At 38.6% G+C, this 25,911-nt stretch overlaps 1 protein-coding gene across 4 annotated transcripts in view; it reads right to left on the reverse strand.

Moving 5' to 3' along the window:
• scny (ubiquitin specific peptidase 36) overlaps positions 1-24,316 on the reverse strand; it is a 116,253-nt gene extending 91,937 nt beyond the window's left edge. For 2 of the 4 annotated variants that reach the window (XM_070084443.1, XM_070084444.1), the window contains exons 1-2: positions 24,164-24,316; positions 16,658-16,841 (exon numbers count right to left, since the gene is read on the reverse strand). The gene's annotated coding sequence lies outside the window, so the exon portion shown is untranslated. The remainder of the gene's footprint in view (positions 1-16,657; positions 16,842-24,163) is intronic. The other 2 variants (XM_070084446.1, XM_070084445.1) reach the window with 2 other exon arrangements.
• Positions 24,317-25,911: the final 1,595 nt, after the last annotated feature.

A 25,911-nucleotide genomic window follows, 5' to 3' on the forward strand; every position in this document is an offset into this window, starting at 1 on the left:
CTCAGGAACGGATTAATATTGCAAACCGGGGGTCCACTGTATGTAATATAGTACAATAATAATTATAATAATAGTACGTGTATGTACGTACTGCGTATAATTTAGCTTAACAACATCACCGCCAGATAGGTGTCAATCAAAACAATGGTCACCAGTGTGTGTGTGCTTAAGGAGTTACGCTCGTGGTGCAAGGAATTCTCATGATTTCCTTATGTTTTGTGAAGTTAATTCGCCATATTTCTTTCTTCTGACCATGGGTCCTAAGAAAGCAAGTGCAATGGTCAGAACCGAGAAGAAAAAGAGGATGATTTGCATGGAATTAAAGCAAGAAATAATTAATAAGCACAGACTAGGTACGAGGGTTGAGGACTTAGCAAGTTGAGTACAAGCATAGCCCCTCTACTATATGTACAATACTAAAGCAGGCTATAGCACCAGCAAAGGGTGTTACAGTAATTTCTAAGCAGTGGACCTCTGTCAATGAAAAGATGGAAAAGCTGCTGTTGACATGGTTGATGGAGAAACAACATAAAAATTGTACATAGCAGTTCTTAAGAAAAATGTGAACTCCTGACAGGATATGCCACTCTGCATTTCTTCTCCAAGGTATGTAAATGTATGTACACCAGATCTAATTCAGTTAGAGTCACAAACTCCGTTTTCTCTTATAACACCTCTGACGTTTTCATAGCGAGAATGCGCGACCACTCCCAACCACTATCCTCCTCCCTCCACTGTCCATGTAATGACATATTTTATTCATTCTAGAGTGTATATCAGGTTTCTATGTTATTTATATTGTTTATTATGTCATATCAGATGAGTTGTGACACATAAATAAGCCGTAGAGTTGATATTAGGGTTATTTTCTCATGCCTCCTGAGAGCAGGAATTCAGCTGAAATGAATTAATTGCATTTCAATTAATTTAAATGAGGAAAATTGACCCAGCATATGAACAAATCAGGATACGAACAAGTCCACGGAACGGATTAAATTCGTAACCCAAGGTTCCACTGTACATGAGTGGGTGGGTGTGAGCTGGACCTGACTAGCTTGTGCTAGTGGGCCTGATGCCGTGCCCCTTCCTTAAGTGGACGTGACCTGACTAGGTGGGTCATTGGTCTAAATCGGGGGTGACATGGACCTGCCTTGCACGGGCCAGTAGGCCTGTTGCAGTGTTCCTTCTTTCTTATGTTCTCACATGATTTACAAATCACAATGAGTCTTCAAACTGTTAATGAAAACATAATAATGTATTGGTTTGTCCTGTAATTTGATAATGCATGAATGAATTACATATGGAATGATCCTTATTATGAAGAATAATATTAATTTATACATTACCAAATCCAAGCTATGATAAATAAAAATGGACATTAATGTTAAAATAAACATCAGGTGATGAGTAACAGCAACTAAATAAATAACTGGCATAAAATGGAAAATATTCTTTAATGTGCTGTGTGAAATACAGTATAGTCCATAAAATGGACTAATGGGGGGGAAAGGGGTAAAGAAAATCCATTACGTATAATAAAAGTTCTGATTAAGAACCTAACTGACCGACTACCAGACATGGATAAACACCCAATGAAGCAAACTTAAGTCTGCTGTATTGATTGACAACCAGACATACCAAAAATAGAGTGCAATATTACAGTCAAGTACTGAACAGTAAACCTGTACATATACCTGAAAAGAAAAGAATTAGAAGTACAGAACAGTAGAATACAATACAATAATTATTTTTTTTACCTTCTGGTTGACAGATGAGCTTAATACAGTATAAGCTTTTGCTTAACAAAAATGCTTCTTCTTGGCACCATCACTTGCTTTGGAGGCCAATGTTAACAATACTGTACAAGGGTAGTTAATAAAATAAAGGAAAAAACTGTAAACATTGGGAAAACTGAAGACGAAATGATGATAGCATGTAAGCGCATGCATAGACAATAAACAAGAAAATAACTGATGTGATCTGAGTCACTAGCCCTGCTGCCCAGGAACAATGAAAATGGATACATCTAGGATGAAGCCCAAACTGGACAAACTTGCAATTAATTAAACTTCGCCAGCTTCATCAATAGTATGAACGAACTTGACAGCCATGCGATATAGAGTACATATTTGATCTGCTATATTGCCATTTGTATGGGACACCTCATTAATCAAACATGTTGAGCCTCTGTCTGACCAGACTTTTTGTCCATTTTATCCGATATCTACTTAATAAAAATTTGTTTTACTGGAGTATAATATACAGTGTTAAATTTAAATTTGAAATGCAGTACAGTACAGCAAAGCCTCAATTAATACTAATTTGAGTAGTACAAAATTTGGATTAGTATAAATTATAAAACGATACCAGACCTTAGTTAATAAGAGTCAAAATTTGGTTAGTTCAAGTTTGCTGCCCACCCAACTTGCTCCTAGGCCACCCACCCAGCCATCAGTATGGCGATGCCTGTTATCACATGAAGATAGTATGTTGCAGCCTGTTATCCTATACACATCTGCAGTACTTGATTATTTATTAAATTTTGATGAACTGCGCCTAGCAAATATAGACAAAAGGAAAAATATTTATACAAGGGTACCTCGAGTTTCGAACAGCTCCCAACTCGAACATTTATGTAAGTATTTTTGTAAGTGCTTATGTAAGTGTATTTTTGGGTCTGAAACAGACTAATCTAATTTACATTATTCCTTATGGGAACAAATTCGTTCGGTATCGGCACTCAAACAGCCTTCTGGAACGAATTACGTTCGCAACTTGAGGTACCACTGTAGTGGAAATAATGCAAATTAAAAAAAAAAAAAAGGCTTATTACACTAGAACAAAAAACTGATCTAATGAAGCCACATGCACATGGCAGTAACTCTAAAATAGACTGAGATGCTGGAATGAATGAATCTACAGTACATATTATAAAACCTGCAGATAAAATAAAAGAAAAAGGTACAGTTGCATCAGCTTTTTATGGCTTCCAAACTACTAGAAGTAGCTTTAAAATGATAGAAATGCAGCATCTCTTACCAAACAAAAGCTTCAAGTCTCTCTATGGCAGTAAAAGAAACGAGAGTTCATGCGGAAACTGAAATTTTTTTTATTGCAATTAGTGGTTGGTTTGACTGCTTTGGAAATGAATTCAACAGCATAATGTTAAAATCATTGGTACGTCTGCCAGTGAAGATAAAGAAGTTGTTTTTCCTCTCAAGTTCAAGCTATGGTTGAAGAAATAGCAGACATTGGAAGGCACCTTGATTTCCATGAACTGAACTCTACAATTGTCCATGACTTCCTTGAATCACACTCTGAAGAAATGACTAGAGATCTTCTTAATTTAGATCAACAATAAAATGTAATAATGTTTTTTAGTTTATAATAAATTTTAATAATAAATACATTTTTATTATCCTTTGGTAATATATTAAAAAATTTCACTGCATACTGTATTTTCATTGGAGTGGGACCAATTACCATACTTTGTGTCATAAAAGCTTTGAACATTACAGATTTGATTAATGCGATTGTTTTGCGGGATTTATTATTCTTACTAATCAAGACTTTGCTGTACAGGTCCTCCATCACAAATCTGGCATCATTGGGACCTGTAGTGTGCCGGATTACTGAGCTTGCCGAATTACAGAGTGGTTAAGTTAGAATACACTTAATAAAATTAACCAACTTGACTTACACAGTTCACTGAACATCGGCAAAAATCAAAAATTTCTGCTACTTTGAGCTCAATTTCAAGGTGCTTTTCGTCATGAAAGCAATCAAAATCATGTCTATTTCTGTAATATATCTTCCATTATATCAAAGGAGTCCAAAAAATGAAAATACAACCATAAAAACCATACGAAAATATACTGCAAAGAGGCGGCTAATGGCTGAGAAGTGAACTCCCTTATTTATCGTCCGTCATTTTTATTTTTGTTGTACGTTAAGAAGCATCTTTCCATCATACACTGCCCAAGTTTCAATGAGATAGCCCAACAAACAACCGAGGAAAAAAAAATATTTACCAAAAATCATATATGGCAAGCCCAAGCCAGGTACTGGAAATAAGTCACTTTGTCTGACTTTTCTGGGTTATCCCAGGTTCGCTATACATACACTGCTCCACTTCTGGTTAGTGTGACTTTGTAAATGGTCCAAGTCGGACCGAAATGTCGTTGTAAGCTTCTCTCTCCTATGTGTGGGTTATTTGTGTATTGTGTATACACTGCTATGTATGATAATCTATGTAACTGTATTTGTGTATACCTGAATAAACTTATTTACTTCTAGTCTGTCAACTGAGTACAAGAAACCGCCCATTCACTTATTTCAACTACCCAATAAAGTGGTCAGAAATTGGCAATTTGGCCGATTTTACACAAATTTCAACAGATGCCAATTTCAAAATAGGATCCAGAATAAACAATGTAGACATTCCTGGCACTAAAATAACATTTTCTTTGTTCATTAGTTATGGCTACAGGCCCCACTTATATTACTCTTGCTTACCATTTGGAATTTTTATTCAAAAAAAAAAAAAAAAAAAAAAAAAAAAAGATTTACTGTTATGCAGACTACTGCATTATTGTAATAATTGTATAAATAATGTCAATCCATTCTTGACTCCGTACTGAGAGTTTGGACTGGCAGACGGACAGGTATTGGACGATGACGTCATTTGAGCTTCGCTAAAGAATAGAACATTTTCGCTACTGTGAGCACAATTTCAAGGTACTTTTCGTCATGAAAGCAATCAAAATCATATCTATTTCCGTAATATATCTTTCATTCTATCAAATGAGACTGAAAAAATGAGAATATAACCATAACAACCATACAAAAATATACCGCTAAGTGGCCGCTAATGGCTGAGAAGTGAACTCCGCTATTTATGGTCTGATTTCTTTCATTTTTGGTGTATGTGAAGAAGTATCTTTCCATCATACATTGCCCAAGTTTGAATAAGATAACCCAACAAACAACTGAGAAAATAATAATATAATAATAATAATTATAATAATAATAATATCTTTATTTACTACACGTACATGTAAAGGTATACAGGCCTAGCTGACATCAGTAAGTAAGTAAGTTTATTCAGGTATACACAAATACAGTTACATAGAATTATCATACATAGCAGCATATGTGTAGAGAACCTAGGATAACCCAAAAAAGTCAGACAGAGTGACTTATTTCCATTGGGGTCCTTTTACCTTATTATAATAATATAAATGTTATAATATTTTCTCATTACAGTGGACCCTCGACCAATGATGGCATCAATTAACAATAAATCCGACTAGCGATACATTTTAACGCAAAAATTTTGCCTCGACTAGCGCTAAAAAGCTCGACCAACGCTATTCGTTCCGTTCGAGACGCGTCCACTTTGGCCTGAGCGTGCCTCACTTGTCCCATGGGTGCCAGTGTTTACAAGCCAGCCAGCCACCGCGGTCACTTCCAAACATACAATTGGAACATTTCATATTATCACAGCATTTGTAGTGATTGCACCTGCAAAATAAGTCACCATGGGTCCCAAGAAAGCTTCTAGTGCCAACCCTACAGCAAAAAGGGTGAGAATTACTATGGAGATGAAGAAAGAGATCATTGCTAAGTATGAAAGTGGAGTGCGTGTCTCCGAGCTGGCCAGGTTGTATAGTAAACCCCAATCAACCATCGCTACAATTGTGGGCAAGAAAACGGCAATCAAGGAAGCTGTTCTTGCCAAAGGTGCAACTATGTTTTCGAAACTGAGATCGCAAGTGATAGAAGATGTTGAGAGACTCTTATTGGTGTGGATAAACGAAAAACAGATAGCAGGAGACAGCATCTCTCAAGCGATCATATGTGAAAAGGCTAGGAAGTTGCATTGCGATTTAATTAAAAAAATGCCAGCAACTAGTGGTGATGAGAGTGAATTTAAGGCCAGCAAAGGTTGGTTTGAGAGATTTAAGAAGTGTAGTGGCATTCATAGTGTGATAAGGCATGGTGAGGCTGCCAGTTTGGACCACAAAGCGACTGAAAAATATGTGCAGGAATTCAAGGAGTACATAGACAGTGAAGGACTGAAACCTGAACAAGTGTTTAATTGTGACGAAACAGGCCTGTTTTGGAAGAAAATGCCAAGCAGGACCTACATTACTCAGGAAGAAAAGGCACTCCCAGGACATAAGCCTATGAAAGACAGGCTTACTCTGTTGATGTGTGCCAATGCTAGTAGTGATTGCAAAGTGAAGCCTTTATTAGTGTATCACTCTGAAACTCCCAGAGTGTTCAGGAAAAACAATGTCCTCAAGGCTAATTTGTGTGTGCTGTGGAGGGCAAACAGTAAGGCATGGGTCACTAGGGACTTTTTCTATGACTGGTTACACCATGCATTTGCCCCCACTGTGAAAAATTACCTAATTGAAAAGAAATTAGACCTTAAGTGCCTCCTAGTATTAGACAATGCTCCTGGTCATCCTTCAGACTTGGCAGAGCGACTTTCTAGGGACATGAGCTTCATTAAGGTGAAGTTTTTGCCTCCTAATACCACTCCTCTCCTGCAGCCCATGGACCAGCAGGTAATTTCCAACTTCAAGAAACTGTACACAAAAGCTATGTTTGAAAGGTGCTTTGTAGTGACCTCAGAAACTCAACTGACTCTAAGAGAGTTTTGGAAAGATCACTTTACCATCCTCAATTGTGTAAACATTATAGATAAGGCTTGGGAGGAAGTGACTAAGAGGACATTGAACTCTGCTTGGAAAAAACTGTGGCCAGAATGTGTAGACAAAAGGGATTTTGAAGGGTTTGAGGCTAACCCTGAGAATCCTATGCCAGTTGAGGAATCCTTTGTGGCATTGGGGAAGTCCTTGGGGTTGGAGGTTAGTGGGGAGGATGTGGAAGAGTTGGTGGAGGAGGACAATGAAGAACTAACCACTGATGAGCTGCTAGATCATCTTCATCAGCATGAGGCCACACCTGAGGAAACTGCTTCGGAGGAGGGGATAGAGAAATTGAAGAAGTTGCCTACTTCTAAGATTAAGGAAATATGTGCAATGTGGCTTAAAGTGCAAACCTTTATGGATGAAAATCACCCTGACACAGCTACTGCAAGCCGTGTTGGCAACCTGTACACTGACAATGTTGTGAAACACTTCAGAAATGTCATAAAGGAACAGGAGGTACAGGCCACTATGGACAGATATGTTGTGCGACAGAAGTCCAGTGACTCTGAAGCTGGTCCTAGTGGCATTAAAAGAACAAGGGAAGTAACCCTGGAAAAAGACTTGCTACCTCAAGTCCTAATGGAAGGGGATTCCCCTTCTAAACACTAAGATCAACACTCTCCCCTCCTCCCATCCCATCAATCATCACCAGATCTTCAATAAAGGTAAGTGTCATGTAACTGTGCATGTCTTCTTCAGTTTGTGTGTATTAAAATTAATATTTCATGTGGTAAAAGTTTTTTTTTTCAATACTTTGGGGTGTCAGGAACGGATTAATTTGATTTCCATTATTTCTTATGGGGAAAATTAACTCGACTAACGATAATTTCGATTAACGATGAGCTCTCAGGAATGGATTAATATCGCTGGTCGAGGGTCCACTGTATTCTATAATGAAGATAACATCTTATTATCATACTAAAAAGACTATCTACAATACGAGTGACAAACTACTGTATAGAAAGGCACTTGTTATGCTGAGTATTTCAAGAAAATTAGGTCAGTGTCCCAGGATAACACCCACACTAGTCGGCTAACACCCAGGTACCCATTTACTGATGGGTAAACATAGACAAGAGGTGTAAAGAAACACGCCTAATGTTTCTACCCTGGCTGGGAATCGAATATTTACCAAAAATCATATATGGCTAATCCAAGCCAGGTACTAAAAATAAGCCACGTTGGCTTTTTTGGGGTTATCCTAGGTTCTCTACACATATGCTGCTATGTGTGATACCTGGAGTTTACCTGGAGAGAGTTCTGGGGGTCAACGCCCCCACGGCCTGGTCTGTGACCAGGCCTCCTGGTGGATCAGAGCCTGAGCAACCAGGCTGTTACTGCTGGCTGCACGCAAACCAACGTACGAGCCACAGCCCGGCTGGTCAGGAACCGACTTTAGGTGCTTGTCCAGTGCCAGCTTGAAGACTGCCAGGGGTCTGTTGGTAATCCCCCTTATGTATGCTGGGAGGCAGTTGAACAGTCTCGGGCCCCTGACACTTATTGTATGGTCTCTTAACGTGCTAGTGACACTCCTGCTTTTCATTGAGGGGATGTTGCATCGTCTGCCAAGTCTTTTGCTTTCGTAGTGAGTGATTTTCATGTGCAAGTTCGGTACTAGTCCCTCTAGGATTTTCCAGGTGTATATAATCATGTATCTCTCCTGCCTGCGTTCCAGGGTATACAGGTTTAGGAACCTCAAGTGCTCCCAGTAATTGAGGTGTTTTATCTCCGTTATGCGCGCCGTGAAGGTTCTCTGTACATTTTCTAGGTCAGCAATTTCACCTGCCTTGAAAGGTGCTGTTAGTGTGCAGCAATATTCCAGCCTAGATAGAACAAGTGACCTGAAGAGTGTCATCATCAGCTTGGCCTAATCTATAGAGAAAATAACTATTTTGTTTCATGTTTATGGTGGAGTACGAGTGTATATCATAGTTAGCCCTGTGCTATACTCCGTTTTCTCTAATATAAGCCACCAAGACAAGGATAGGAGAATGGTATTTGTTTACCATATCCTCTTCATAACTCTGTCGAACTGCTCGGTGTTATGCCAAATATTATTCATTCTGGAGTATTTAACATGTTTTATGTTATTTATATTGTTTCTTATGTCATATTAGATCAATTGTGATAGGCAAATAAGCTGTAGTGTTGATATTAGCGTAATAATAAAGCATATTCTCCTGCTTCATGAGACTGAGTTCATGGCAACCGACAGTGGCTTCAGAGCCACCTTATCTTTAATGGATAATGTACTGTGTAGGTGCTTTACATAATGAGAAGCATTTCTTTTATTCATTGGAACCATGGCTAGGGCTAAAAGTAAGCAGATTAAAACAATAAATGGAGAAAAAGAAATTGGAATGACTTATGCAGCAAGTAGCGCCACCAAACAGTACCAGCAGGTTGGTGTGGCAACCCTGGAAATTTGAAATTATGCCAGCCAAAATTAGTGCCGAATAACTGAAGGAACCGAATAACTGATTGCCGGATTTGTGATGGCGGACCTGTACTGTATTTGGATGTAAAACTGTTTATTCAAATACAATATTTTCAAGTTAATCAATAAAAAAAATATGTTGAAGACATATTGTTTCCTAAAAGTGGTTAAGGCAGCTATAACTGGACAGCAGACAACTTAGAGCATCTTAATACAGTGGTCCCCCGCTTTTCGTAGTTCCCGGCAATTGTAAATTTCGCCAATCATAGGGGTATTTTCGTATAAACATGGACTCGCTTTTCATAGGTTGACTCGCGAGTCGTAGTTTGTCCGGGACGCGTACCCACGGCGTGAGCCGGGGCGGCAGCCAGTCTGGCATTGTTTACCAGTGAGCGAAGGTCCCCTCACGTGCTCCAGCGAAATATTTCATAATATTCCATTTATTTTAGTGCTTGCAAGTACTAAATAAGCTACCATGGCTCCAAAGAAAGCTCCTAGTGCCAAGCCTGTGGTAAAGAAGGTGAGAAATACGATTGAATTTAAGAAAACCATCATTGAACAATATGAAAGTGGTACAAGTGTGGCCGAACTGTCCAGGATGTATAAGAAACCCTACATAACCTTATGTTCCATAGCGCCCAAGAAAAAGGAAATAAAGGACGCTGCTGTTGCAAAGGGAGTAACTATGCTGACAAAAATGAGATCACCAGTACTGGAAGAGTTTGAGAAGTTATTATTGGTGTGGATAAATGAAAAACAGTTAGCAGGAGATACTCTCATGACTTCGATTATTTGTGAAAAGGCTAGGCAGTTGCATGAAGATTTGGTAAAGAAATTGCCTGCAAATAGTGGTGATGTGAGTGAATTTAAGGCCAGCAAAGGCTGGTTTGAGAGATTTAAGAACCGTACTGGCATACACAGTGTGGTAAGGCATGGCGAGGCTGCCAGTTCGGACCACAAGGCGGCTGAAAAATATGTGCATAAATTCCAGGAGTACATAGAGGCTGAAGGGCTGAAACCTGAACAAGTGTTCAATTGTGATGAAACAGGCCTCTTTTGGAAGAAAATGCCAAAGAGGACCTTCATTACACAAGAGGAAAAGGCAATGCCAGGACACAAGCCTATGAAAGACAGGCTGACGCTAATGTTCTGTGCTAATGCTAGTGGGGATTTCAAAGTGAAGCCATTACTAGTGTACCATTCTGAAAATCCCAGAGTGTTCAGGAAAAACAATGTTATGAAGAGTAAATTGTGTGTGTTTTGGAAATCTAACAGTAAGGCATGGGTCACGAGGGAAATTTTCGCCGAGTGGTTCAATGAAGTGTTTGACCCTAGTGTGAAGGAGTATCTCCTGGAAAAGATAGTGGATCTCAAGTGCCTGCTAGTAATGGACAATGCACCTGCTCATCCTCCAAACTTGGATGACCTAATTTTCGAGGAGTTTGGGTTCATCACAGTCAAGTTCTTGCCCCCGAATACCACTCCTCTCCTCCAACCCATGGACCAGCAGGTTATTGCAAACTTTAAAAAACTCTACACAAAAGCAATGTTTCACAGGTGCTTGACTGACCACAGACACTCACTTGACCCTAAGGGAATTTTGGAGAGAACACTTCAGCATCCTCCATTGCATAACCCTTATAGGTATGGCTTGGGAGGGAGTGACTACCAGGACTTTGAACTCTGCCTGGAGAAAATTGTGGCCAGATTGTGTCGACAAGAGGGATTTTGAAGGATTTGGGACTGACCCTAATGAGCCTATGTCTGTTGTAAAATCAATTGTGGCACTGGGGAGTTCCATGGGGTTGGATGTGAGTTTGGAGGATGTGGAAGAATTGGTGGAAGACCACAATGAAGAGCTCACCACTGAGGAGCTGCAAGAGCTTCAGCAGGAAGAGCAACACATCGCAGCTCAGAATCTTGCTGCAGAGGAGGAGGAAGAGAGATGTAAGAAGGTGCCTTCTTCAGAAATTAAAGAGATTTTTACTATGTGGGGTAAGATGGAAAGCTTTATGGAGAAACATCACCCTAACAGGGTTGTTGCAAGCCAGGTTGGCAACATGTACAGTGACAAAGTCTTGGGCCATTTTAGGGAAGTGTTAAAGAGACGCCAGAAACAGAGCTCTCTCCACAGTTATTTTGCGAGACAGGACTCCAGTGACTCTCAAGGTGGTCCTAGTGGCATTAAGAAACAGAGAAGAGAAGCAACCCCCAGAAAAGCAAATGGTACCTGAGGTGTTGATGGAAGGGGATTCCCCTTCCAAACTATAAACAATCCACTCTCTCTCCTCCTCCTGTCTCCCATACACTAAGAAGAATCTCCAATAAAGGTAAGTGTTATGCTGTTAATGTTTCATTCATCATTTCCCATTGTATTGTTTATGTACTACATGTATATTTCATGTAAAAAATTTTTTTGCTTTAATACTTCTGGGTGTCAGGAACGGATTAATTGTATTTACATTATTTCTTATGGGGAAAATTGATTCGTAAATCGTAAATTTCGTTTATAGTAATGGCTCCAGGAACGGATTAATTACGAAAAACGAGGGACCACTGTACAGTGGACCCTTGGTTATTGACCATAATCCATTCCAGGAGGTCGGCCTAAAACCGAAATGGCCGAAAACCGAAATAACATTTTCCATAAGAATTAGTGTAAATACAATTGATCCGTTACAGACACCCAAAAATATTAAAAAAAAAAAAAAAAAAAAAAAATTAACTAGTTTTACATACACAAAACAATGAGAACTAAATAAAATGACTAATGAAATGGATAAATGAACATTTAAATCACTTTTTTTTTCTTTATTGAAGAATTTTGTTGGTGTATGCAAAATGGCGAGGAGCGGAGAGGGAGGAGAGTTTACTGTTTGGAGACAGGACAAAATGCTTAAATATGATGCTATTATCAACTCTACGGCTTATTTATCTATCACAATTCATCTAATATGACATAATAAACTATATTAATAACATAGAAACATGATATATATACTCTAGAATGAATATGTCATTACGTAGTGGTGGTGGTGTTGTTGGGTTTATAAGGGCCACTGACAGCATAAGCCGTACACATAGGGGTGGTGGTGGCGGCAGCAGAGGCCACCACCACTATTCACACTGAAACAATGTACGTAATTTATAAATAAGAAATATGTACACTAATTTATAAGTAAGAAATATTTACACTTACCTTGGAGGAGATGCTGGCATTGGTTTAGAGTGAATGAAGATAAGCAGGGTGGCATATATTGTCAGTGGCCCTATATACTCCAACAACAATGGAGGAGTCAGTTTCATGTCGTCCTTTTTCTATCGCTTAATCGCTTCACTTGCTACACTGTTAATGCTACACTTTATTGCTGGCTGGTGCTATAGCCTTTATCGACTCCTGCTGCTTTAGTGTTGTACATATCGTAGTATCACTGAATTACTGAAGAAGGTACATTCTCCCTCTCTCTTCCTCTTTCACTTTTGTACTTTGGTAGTTCTTTCTTTCTTGAATTCTATTGTGTTTCTCACTTTCTTTACCAAAGGGCTGGCACTAGGAACTTTCTTTGGACCCATGGTAGCTTTTTTCACAGTTGCACTCAATCAATAACCACAAAAAACAATGGATTATGGCGAAATGTTTGGATGAATGCGTGGAATCTTACTCACTCACCCAGAAACACAGCCAGACTGACTCACGAACGCAGCGGGTGGACGCGTAAAATACGGCTGATCACCGAAATAACGACTGATAGCCGGGATAGAATTTCAGCCGAAAAAGCAGGCGAAAACCAAACTGGCCGATATCCGGAACAGCCGATAACCGAGGGTCCGCTGCATACTGTGCAGATACAGGACTCAATCTGAATCACTGAGCATACTGTGAGGAAAGGGATAGTAAAAGAATACTCTCTGACAAGAAATATCCTGAACATTGCATGCAGGCCTACCTATCATATTCTATCTAAATTCAGCAAAGCATCCTTGGATAATCATACAAAAATACTGTACCTAGTTCTATACAGTGGTACCTAGAGTTTCGAACACCTCCCAACTCGAACAATTACGTAAGTTGTAAGTGTATTTTTGTGGGTTTGAAACGGACTAATCTCATTTACATTATTCTTATGGGAACAAATTCATTCAGTATCGGCACTCAAACAACCATTTGAAACAGATTAAGTTCGTAATTCCAGGTACCATTGTACATGCCTGTGGAATCCACCAATATCAAGACTTGGACAATCATCTGCACAATCATCTGACTAGTCATTTCAGTACAGTACAATATTCCCTCATTTATAATGCACTGGTAGGGTCCACTGTATATGAACTCTACATATAATCAGTCACTTTTAACCTATTGTTCAGGATCCAAATAAGTGTTGGGACAGACACACACAGGGTAAGTGTGAACCTTTGTGTTGTACCTGGTGAGGAGTTATCTACATATAGACACTGTAGCTTGTTATTATCCTTAAGTTTATATCAAGTAAGGAAACAATCCTAAAGTGTAATGTACTTCCTCAAGGAACTGCACTATTCTATTGCAAGCCTCAATGAACCTACGTAGATTTTTTTTCCCTCAGCACGCCAGATGTCTCCCACCAAGACAGGGTGACCCAAAAAGGTTATAGTTAACCCTTTGACTGTCGGTGCCATATATACTATATACATGTACTTCTTACGAGCCAGTGTTTTTGACATATTAACACTTTCAGGGTTGGTGCCGTACTAGTATGGCTTGCATGCCAGGGTTGATACCGTACTAGTACGCATAAATTTTAGCGCCTTCAAATCTAGCGAGAGAAAGCTGGTAGGCCTACATATGAAAGAATGGGTCTATGTGGTCAGTGTGCGCAGTACAAAAAAAAATCCTGCAGCACACAGTGCACAATGAGAAAAAAAAATCTCCTATCAAGTTTTTGGTTTAAAACATCGACTTTGCAGTGTATTTTCGAATGCTATTTATGGTTGTATTCTAGTTTTCCTGGTCTCATTTTATAGAATGGAAGACATATTATGGAAATTGATATGATTTTGATTGGTTTCACAATGAAAAGTACCTTGAAATTGAGCTCAGAGTAGCAGAAATGTTCGATTTTTGCCAAAGTTCAAAGGTAAACAAATCATGCCATGTGTCCAATACACAACAACTGGCGAGTCTAATATTCTTTCCCAAGTGCGCTGATATTATTTATACCATTTCTACACGAATGCAGTGGTCTGAATAACATAAATCTTCTATTCTTTGTGAGAATAAAAATTCAAAGTGGAAAACAAAAGAAATGTAGCAGAGGCCTGGGGACGTGAGTAATCAACAGAGGAAATGTTATTTTAGTGCCAGGAATGTCTGTCTTATTTATTCTGCACCCTATTTGGAAATTGGCATCTTCTGAAATTTGTGCAAAATTGGCAAAATTGCCAATTTCTGACCACGTTATTGGCTAGTTGAAATCAGTAAATGGGTGGTTTCTTGTTCTCATTCGATAGACAAAATGGAGTTCTAGCGAAATAGGTATGATTTTTGTCGACTGGTACATTGGAATTGACCGATAATAGGACTCAAAGTGGGCGAAAGCGCCGATGTGTAAACATCGTTGAGACCACTAACTTTGCGAGAGCATAATTCCGTAAATTTTCCATCAAATTTCATATTTTTGGTGTCATTATGGTTGGGAAAAGATTCTCTATCATTTCATACGAAAAAATCATTTTTTTTTTTTAATTTCTGACCCTGAGAGGGCCTGCCGACCCTGAAAGGGTTAATACGTACTCCAAAATTCTAGCGGATTCAAATCAAGCAGGAGAAAGCTGGTAGGCCCACATGCGAGAGAATGGGTCTGTGTGGTCAGTGTGCGCAGTATAAAAAAATCCTGCAGCACACAGTGCGTAATGAGAAAAAACTCAAGTGTTTTTTATTAAAATACCGACTTTGAGGTGTATTTTCGTATAGTATTTATGGTTGTATTCTCATTTTCTTGGTCTCATTTGACAGACTGGCAGATATATTACAGAAATAGTAATGATTTTGACTGGTTTCACGATGAAAAGGACCTTGAAATTGAGCTCTAAGTAGTGGAAATGTTTGATTTTTGGCAATGTTCAAGAGTAAGCAAATGACGTCAACGTCCAATATGGGTCCAAATGGCCAGTCTAATATGCAGTCACGAATGGGTTGACATTATTTATACAATTATTACAATAATGCAGTAGTCTGCATAACAGTAAATCTTCTATTTTGTGTGTGAATAAAAATTCAAAATAGAAAGCAAGAGTAATATAAGAGGAGCCTGGAGACATGACTAATGAACAGAAAAAATGTTATTTTAGTGCCAGGAATGTCTGCAATGTTTATTCTGGACCCTATTTTGAAAGTGGCAACTCTTATTGTGCATGAAATTGGCTATATTACCAAATTCTGACCACTTTATTGGGTAGTTGAAATTGGTAAATGGGCAGTTTCTTGTACTCAATCGATAGAACAAATGGAGTTCTAAAGAAATAGCTACAAGTTTGGTCGACTGAAACAATGGAATTGGCCGAAAATAGGGCTCAAAGTTGGCGAAGTCGCCGATACGTATATATCGCCGAGATCACTAACTTCGTAAGAGCATATTTCCATAAGTTTTCCATCAAATTTCGTATTTTTGGTGTCATTACCATCTGGAAAAGATTCTCTATCATTTCATAAGAAAAAAAATAATTTTTTTCTTTTTTTTTTTTTTGAACATTCTGCGACACACACACTTCAGGATTTGAGGTCTTGACAGTCAGAGGGTTAACTGCTATAAATCCTACCTTGTGAATACAAAAAATAACTTATCATATACAGTAGTGTAAAAGTCAAACTTTCTAGAAGTGCAAGTAAGATTTCTTGAGTATTCACCTGTGTGAATGAACAAAACCTACCAGCTGGCCATTTACAATATGCCTCTTATCTCATTGGTGATTGACATTGCCAATACCATATTTTTTCATGTTCATAAGTCAAAATATAAAACATTTTAATGCATCCAGAGAGCATTTTGTGGTATCAAGGCCCTATTTTTTATGTCAAAAATATTTTTAACAATCACTTAATTTAAATAAGTTAGAGATTTTAAAAGTTCCTTGATTTTCACTTGGTTTAATTTTATGTAATAAACTTTAAAGCAGTTGTAAGCTGTTTAAGTGATGCCCCCATGTACTTTAAATACCTATAATGTACAATATGACTTATAATACCTTAAAAATTTACAAATAATTTTCATGCTATTAATTTTCATTTGGGCCAGCAGGTGACTAGTAGGAATAACTTGGTTGACCAGGCAAGCACCAGATAAGCCTGGCCCAGGGCTGGGCTCTTAGAGTAAAAAAACTCACAAAATCCATCAAAAGTAAAAGTACCATACATATAATACAACTAAAAAGATAGTTTAGCTGTAAACATGCAAGGTATTATTTGTGAGCTTCTAGGCTAGCTCAACTGATTATGTACAATCACTATATAGGTAGCTACCTTAGTATCTGCTAGAGGCACCAACATCCCAAGTTTGGACAACTTGTAGTACTGTTAAGTGTATCCGATGAACTTGAGAATGTTTGCTTGTATGTTTGGTACTTCACAATGCATTTTCGTTGCTGCATTATCTTCAGACTTCTTATGGCGCCAACTCTTAAAACTTGATTCGTGTAGTCCTTGGCTACACAATGACAGCGATTTTTCAATTTTGACCATGAAATAAATTTTTTTGAGAGCATATGGCAAATTACCACTTGACAAACATATATGTACGTACATTAATATATGACTGAATTTCTGTATTGTGCAGTACATGTACTATTGTGTTTTAAAAGTCAAAAATAAATAACTGTATAAACAGAAACCATAACAGAAAGGACATTTCTGAGCAATATAGCAAAAATTAATTTTCATTATGCATCATAATACCTGTTGCAAAGGGCACATACATCATACTTCAGTCACTCTTAGGTTATTACATATATGTACTGTAATGAATCTGAATTTAACCCTTTGACTGTTTTGGCCGTATATATACGTCTTACGAGCCAGTGTTTCGGACGTATATATACTCAACAATTCTAGTGGCTTCAAACCAAGCAGGAGAAAGCTGGTAGGCCCACATGTGAGAGAATGGGTCTGTGTGGTCAGTGTGCACTGTATAAAAAATCCTGCAGCACGCAGTGCATGAGAGAAAAAACTCTGTGTTTTTGGATTAAAACGCCGACTTTGTGGTGTATTTTCCTATAGAATTTATGGTTGTATTCTCGTTTTCTTGGTCTCACTTGATAGAACGCGAAATATATTACAGAAATAGAGATGATTTTGATTAGCTTCACGATGAAAACGACCTTGAAATTGAGCTCAAAGTAGCGGAAATGTTCGATTTTTACCAATGTTCAAGAGTAAGCAAATCACACCGCACGTCTCATACACGTCAACTGGGGAGTCTAATATTCTTTCACTAGTGCACTGATATTATTTATACCATTTTTACAATAATGCAGTGGTTTGAATAACAGTAAATCTTCTAGTTTTTTGTTTGAATAAAAAATCAAAATAGAAAGCAAGAGTAATAAAAGAGGGGCATGGAGACATGACTAATAAACAGAGGATATGTTATTTTAGTGCCAAGAATGTCTGCATTGTTTATTCTGGACCCTATTTTGAAACTGGCATCTTTTTTTAATTTGCATGAAATTGGCCAAATTGCCAATTTCTAACCACTTTATTGGGTAGTTGAAATTGGTAAATGGGCAGTTTATTGTACTCAGTTGACAGAAAAAATGGAGTTCTAAAGAAATAGCTATGAGTTTGGTTAACTGGAACAATGGAATTGGCCGAAAACAGGGCTCAATGTCGGCGAAATCGCCAATGCGTATATACATCACCGAGATCACTACCTTCGCGGGAGCGTAATTCCCTAAGTTTTTGATCAAATTTCGTACTTTTGGCGTCATTACCATCGGGAAAAGATTCTCTATCATTTCACAAGAAAAAAATAATTTTTTTTTTCCAAAAATTTTTCGAAATCAAGAGACACTTCAGGATTTGGGGTTGTGACAGTCAAAGGGTTAATGATTCAGAATAAAGGCACATATTATTCCAACACAGTACAGTATTTGCTAAAACTTTGTATTTTTGCAAATTGGAGCCCACATTTTCATAAATGGTGTACATTTTTTTTGCTGCTAATGTGTGCTGGCTTGCCTGCTTGTTATCAACACTGACAAAAAGTGGTTAAATTTATTGGCTGTGGCAAAACAATTACTGCATAATCTCAATATACACAGTATGCCATACAGTACAACTGGTCTAATTTTAAGTTTCTACATATTTATCAAGCCCAAAAATTATACCGGTGTCAAACAAGTTTTATATGGATGATTGACATGTAGCTAACATAGTGGGCTGAAGGCCAGCTGGAATTATTTTACCATAATCATTATCTCTAGGGTTTAATTAGTGAAAAGTTAATAAAATATAATTTGGGATTAAATTTAACACAAATTAACAATAAATGAAATTAAACCTATGGCTTAAAGCCTAACTATTTTATATTCCCTGAGATACATAAATTGTAACAATAATAGAATACAGTGGACCCCCGCATAACGATATTAATCCGTTCCTGAGAGTTCATTGTTATGCGAAATTATCGTTATGCGAATGAATTTTCCCCATAAGAAATAATGGAAATCAAATTAATCCGTGCAAGACACCCCAAAGTATGAAAAAAAAATTGTTTACCACATGAAATATTAATTTTAATACACACAAACTGAAAAAGGCATGCACAGTTACATGACACTTACCTTTATTGAAGATCTGGTGATGATTGATGGGATGGGAGGAGGAGAGAGTCTTAGTGTTTAGAAGGGGAATCCACTTCCATTAAGACTTGAGGTGTCAAGTCCTTTTCTGGGGTTACTTCCCTTCTTCTTTTAATGCCACTAGGACCAGCTTCAGAGTCACTGGGCTTCTGTCGCACAACATATCTGTCCATAGTGGCCTGTACCTCTCGTTCCTTTATGACTTTCCTAAAGTGTTTCACAACAGTGTCAGTGTAATAGTCACCAGCACGGCTTGCAATAACTGTGTTAGGGTGATTGTCATCAAAAAAGGTTTGCACTTTAAGCCACATTCCACACATTTCCTTCATCTTTGAAGTAGGCAACTTCTTCAATTTCTCTCTCCCCTCCTCCGAAGCAGTTTCCTCAGGTGTGGCCTCTTGCTGTTGAAGTTGATCTAGCAGCTCATCAGTGGTTAGTTCTTCATTGTCCTCCTCCACCAACTCTTCCACATCATCCCCACTAACCTCCAACCCCAAGGACTTTCCCAATTCCACAATGGATTCCTCAACTGGCATAGGATTCCCAGGGTTAGCCTCAAACCCTTCAAAATCACTTTGGTCTACACATTCTGGCCACAGTTTCTTCCAAGCAGAGTTCAAGGTCCTCTTAGTCACTCCCTCCCAAGCCTTACCTATAAGGTTTACACAATTGAGGATATTAAAGTGATCTCTCCAAAACTCTCTTAGAGTCAATTGAGTTTCTGAGGTCACTACAAAGCACCTTTCAAACAGAGCTTTTGTGTACAGTTTTTTGAAGTTTGCAATAACCTGCTCGTCCATGGGCTGCAGGAGAGGAGTGGTATTAGGAGGCAAAAACTTCACCTTAATGAAGCTCATGTCCCCATAAAGTCGCTCTGCCACATCTGTAGGATGACCAGGGGCATTGTCTAACACCAGAAGGCACTTAAGGTCTAATTTCTTTTCAGTTAGGTAATCTTTCACATTGGGGGCAAATGCTTGGTGTAACCAGTCATAGAAAAAGTCCCTAGTGATCTATGCCTTACTGTTTGCCCTCCACAGCACACACAAATTAGCCTTGAGGATATTCTTTTGCCTGAACGCTCTGGGAGTTTCTGAGTGATACACTAATAAAGGCTTCACTTTGCAATCACCACTAACATTGGAACACATCAACAGAGTAAGCCTGTCTTTCATAGGCTTATGTCCTGGGAGTGCCTTTTCCTCCTGAGTAATGTAGGTCCTGCTTGGCATATTCTTCCAAAACAGGCCTGTTTCATCACAATTAAACACTTGTTCAGGTTTCAGTCCTTCACTGTCTATGTACTCCTTGAATTCCTGCACATATTTTTCAGCTGCTTTGTGGTCCGAACTGGCAGCCTCACCATGCCTTATCACACTATGTATGCCACTACGTTTCTTAAATATCTCAAACCAACCTTTGCTGGCCTTAAATTCACTCACATCATCACTAGTTGCAGGCATTTTTTTAATTAAATCCTCATGCAACTTCCTAGCCTTTTCACTTATGATCACTTGAGAGATGCTATCTCCTGCTATCTGTTTTTCATTTATCCATACCAATAAGAGTCTCTCAACATCTTCCATCACTTGCGATCTCTGTTTCGAAAACACAGTTGAACCTTTGGCAATAACAGCTTCCTTGATTGCCGTTTTGTTGGACACAATAGTAGCGATGGTTGATTGGGGTTTACTATACAACCTGGCCAGCTCGGAGACACGCACTCCACTTTCATACTTAGCAATGATCTCTTTCTTCATCTCTATAGTAATTCTCACCCTTATTCCTGTAGGGTTGGCACTAGAAGCTTTCTTGGGGCCCATGGTCACTTATTTTGCAGATAAAATCACCAAAAACACTGTAATAATACGAAATGTTCTGATTGTATGCTTGGATGTTACCGCGGAGGCTGGCTGGTAAACAATGCCACCGGCAGAACATGTGAGGCTGGCTCAGGCCGCACATTAGACGCGTCTCGGACGAATAGCATTGAGCAGGTTTTTTAGCGGTATGCAAGGCAAAATCTTAGCGATAAAATGTATCGGTATGCGGATTTAACGTTATGTGATGCCAACGGTATGTGGGGGTCCACTGTATTGCCAATAAATGGAACAGCAAGATCACTAATGTCTGACAAACTTTCAAACACTTAATATTGTCCCAATTTATTCATTTGTTATGCTTTGAAATCATTTTAGGGATCATTTCTTATAACCTAGCCTAAACAAAACAATATACTGAACTGTACTAAATGAAGTAGTTGGAAGGGATATCAACTTAATATTAAAAGTGAGGTTCCCAGAATTGCTTTTGTCTAGAAAACTCACTAAATTCACACTCAACTTTGTAAGTCCAGTGCTGAAAATTTATTTTATGAAAGATGAGTGACTGAATCCTATTGCAATATTATACAATGTAACTATTTTATGGATAGTAATCTACAACCAAGCCTCTTACAGTGCTCGTCATTAAAGCACACTGGTCCCCCTCTAAAACCACATCAACAAAGTAGGTCATCACTTGTGCTTTAGGATATCCTTCACCCACACAGGAAGTAATTAATATGGATTCTTCAGGGGATTCTTGGGGTAAATTCCCCCATGACTTGCAGATGGCATCCTAAAGCCATCAGAGTGGGCTGATATCTTTTCCCTAGTAGATGCCTCTCCATTACAGCCCAGAGGCTCTCAATGAAGTTAAAGTCTGAGGAATATCTAGACCAGTCACTGAAGAAGGGTACCTCACAGGCACGAAGTGTCTTGCACTACAACGCATGCAAGATTCAGGCAAATGATAACAGCAATTCCAGGTAGTGTACATTATTGCAGTTAACATTAGTGGGGATGCTTTTCAAGGCTTTTCTGAATGTGCTTTTGGTGTGGGCATGTCATCAACATTGTCTTTAAGGAGCCGACACAATCAAATCCTCCCAGGATATTCACACACACATCGGTGCTTCTACAATATCCTTCGTTTGATGGCCTGCCCTACGTAATATGATGATCAGTGCAATTCTCTTGTGTGTCAGCGGCTTACTCCTGTCCATATTAATTCATCAATAACCAAAATGTCAGACAAACTCGACTCTCAAGACCAAACAGGGTAGGGGTACCATGGCCATAAAACCATCCATCACACAAGCCCATAAGCCACTTAAGATGCAGCCAGTAGTCTTAGAGAATCTTGAAACATTCCACCTCACGTGGAATGAAACAAAAAAGCAATGTTGCAAGGGCAAAATAGCTTTTGGTTTCATTGGCAAACTTAACATTGTAGGGTATTACTGTGGACTTTAAAGTATACTGGGTGCCTTTCACCTGGCATACTTTTATGACGAGCACTTTATAGTCAAACTAAATCAATTTTATTCAAGATATTCGTGTCACAAAATTAAGAGAAATATATTTCGTACATATTGAAAAGCCCCTGGCTATTGGCTATATTAAGTATTTTTGGCAGCAGAACTTACACCATTAACAAACAATATGCTGTCCCTAGTTATATTTAAGCGAATCTTTATTTTTCAAATTTTTCCTATAAACAATACCTGGAAATCTTAGGTGCTATCCTAAATACACATAGCATAGAGATTATCTTTCAATTCCTGTATAAACATGCATTTTCAGCTATGCTGTGATACTTACAATTTTACTTACAAAAATTCATGCTTTCTCTGTACAGAAAAAAGTAAGAACTGTGATAAATAATACTCATATGAAAACCAGACTGTTCCTCTCCAGCTGCTTATTTGCAGTATCTAGAGGAAAACAAAACTCAACTTCAAGCAAACAATCTTAAATATGGAAAACAAAACTTTAAGCATTATTATTATTGCAGTATGCAAAAGGGTGCTAAACCTACATGGGTCATACAATGACACTTTCTGTCAAGAGAATGAAACATATATATGTGCAACAGTTTGGAATCTTTACTGAAGAGAAGTTTGACTTGCTCAGCAGGCTTCTTCAGTCCAAATACAGAGGACATAGCAGTAGTGGAGATATAATATGAAGTGATCAGTTTCTCAGCCTGAAGAAACTTGAAGAGCAGGTCAAACGTCTCAACAATAAGGTTAGACTGTTGCACACGTCTTACTCATCTACTTGTCAGTATTCTATATGATTAATATAACAAAACTTCAGGGAAGTTTAATTCTCAACACATTTGTAAATTTAATCAGATTAAAACCTATTAAGTTACTTTTGGCTCACACACAGGGGGACTGGAAATTACTCCCCAGCATGTTGGGCATGTTTCCTTACACCTGCTGCCCCTGTTCACCAAGCAGTAAGTGAATACCTAGTTATCAATTGACTGTTGTGGGTGGCATCCTGGGGGAGAAGATTAAAGGAACCCAAAGGAAATAAGATCAACAGTTCCTAATGGCACACAGACTTTATTGGGTTATCCTGGGTGGCTAACACTCTTGGTTAAAAATCTGAACAAACTCTTTATAAGGACACAAATGCACTTATATGGAACTTTTATTAACATTTTGCCCACGGAACAACTGGCTCAATCAAGTTACAATTTTCTGTTTTTGGCTTGATAAAAGCACACCATGAGGGTGAAACATCATTATACCAATACATATGGGGATACCTGAGGAGTATATAAGCAAGCAAGTGTTTATTCAGGTTCAATAAAATTTATTTTATTTTTACTACTGGCTTGTAGAGTAACTCATGTGCAATTTAACCTAGTATAACCTAGTAATCACTGACTCCATCCTTTCATAACTGGGACTTCAATGGCTATAAAAGCATAATTATAACAATTGCATTAGGTTGTAACGAAAAAGATAAATTATCAATTTCCACAATTTAGGTTTTAAATTTAAGAACAGCTTGACATATGCACTAGCAGTACCTTAAGTTGCATCTTCTTTACTATTTAAGGTGTTTCAACAACCAGTCCAATGGTACCACAGTCTATAGCCCGGGATGCTATCTGAGCATGACCTAATATATATATATCTTATTACCTAAGCCAAATACCTCCATAAGGACATATATTCACATTACTCACATCAATAAAAAGAACAGCGTGCAAATAAAACAGGAAAAGCGTGGAATTAGTGCCTGGCCTGTCACCAATCCATGTTGCCTTACAGACTCTACTTTCCCGCCAGACTAATTCTCCTATTTCCTGCCATAGGCGCTCTACTCACCATCTAGAATAGGTTTGCGGGTTGAGAATATGGCTCTGAGAAGGTTATTTCTGTAAGATTTGGCTACCCACAGAAGTATAATTGATGGACATCACAACTCAGCAACTGAATAGTAAACACGAGCAGCGCTGTGGGGTCGAGCGGCGCAGCCAGCCGGAGTCTGGCGTCTATACTCACCTCCATATTTATCCCAACATATTCTTATTTCTGTACCTTATTTTACAATACAACTATCGATAAAATTGCCATAAAATGTCTGTCTTCCTGTCGGTGAGAGACTATTCAGCATAAATTGTCTTCGAAGGCATTTGCATATGCACCACAGAGTTAGTTTCCCCTAACTCTACTTCATAAAATATACATACATGAAGCTAATAGTAAGTAAAGTCTGAGCTGCAAATCGGTATTGATTCGGTATTCAATACACAAACATCAGCAAATAATATAAATACGTATACTGATTATCAACAAATTTACTAGTGTATAAGCGTTGTATATATTCAAAAGATTCAAGCCTAATGATTGAAAACGGTCATAAAAGCATCACCATCATGGCATTGGCAATGCTTTGATATTTATAAAGGAATCGGACCTTCCGCAAACGCCTCCTGTTAATGCAGTGGCAAAAACTAATTTTGTAGAGAAAATGGTAAGAAGCACATTCCATTACCATTAATATTTAAAGCAAAGCTTCATTCCAGCATAGGCTTTTCTAAGCGTATTCTGTGATCCATTAAAAATATATATGCAAAGCACTCTAAATCGAATGCACCGTTATGTCGAACCTCGTTAAATCGAAAAAAAAAACTGCCTTGTTTTATAGCTACAAAACCCAGCGATACATGCATCCTCTCCATTACCATCCTAGCGGAGGAACTCTTTGCCACTCACACACCCATTGTCATTACCATTCAAAAAATTGTTTTGACGCTAAGGGATCATGATCCAAAGAACTAAGCTTCCCTTTCCTACGTCTTATCAAACCTGATTGCCACCCATTCCCCAGACGCCGAAGGATTCCTAAGCTTTTATCCCTACCCCGTAAATATAACTCACTTTAATTCAGTTTCACATACCCCCTCCGATTCTGGTCATTTCTCTCTGTCCTCTCCAAGGTTTCTAGCAAAGCTGAATGACCCACACAGGTTTAATAAGATGCATTTCGTTCGCCGGAAGATTCAAAAAGAATATCCTTCTACATTAATGCACCCAAAAGAAGTAAAGGGCTGCTATTAAATTCTAAAGCAGCAAAATATAAAAAATATAGATGCGTGTGTACGTAGAGGGTATGTATGCATGTACAATACGTATGGACACATTTGTGTGTATACCTGGAGAGGGTTTGGGGGTCAACGCCCCCGCGGCCAGGTCTTTGACCAGGCCTCGCGGTGGGTCAGGGCATAATCAACCAGGCTGTTACTGCTGGCCGCACATAAATTGACGTACGAGCCACAGCCTGGCTGGCCAGGTACTGACTTTAGGTGCCTGTCCAGTGCCTTCTTGAAGACAGCCAGGGGTCTCTTGGTAATCCCCCTTATGTATGCTGGGAGGCAGTTGAACAGTCTTGGGCCCCTAACATTTACTGTGTTGTCTCACAGCGTACTCATGACACCCCTGCTTTTCACTAGGGGGATGTTGCATCTCCTGCCGAGTCTTTTGCTTTCGTTGGGAGTGACTTTCGTGTGCAAATTTGGTACTAATCCCTCTAGGATTTTCCAAGTGTATATTATCTTGTATCTTTCTCGCCT

The sequence above is a fragment of the Cherax quadricarinatus genome, chromosome 13 (genome assembly GCF_038502225.1).
Source record: "Cherax quadricarinatus isolate ZL_2023a chromosome 13, ASM3850222v1, whole genome shotgun sequence".
NCBI classification, from domain to species: Eukaryota; Metazoa; Arthropoda; class Malacostraca; order Decapoda; family Parastacidae; genus Cherax; species Cherax quadricarinatus.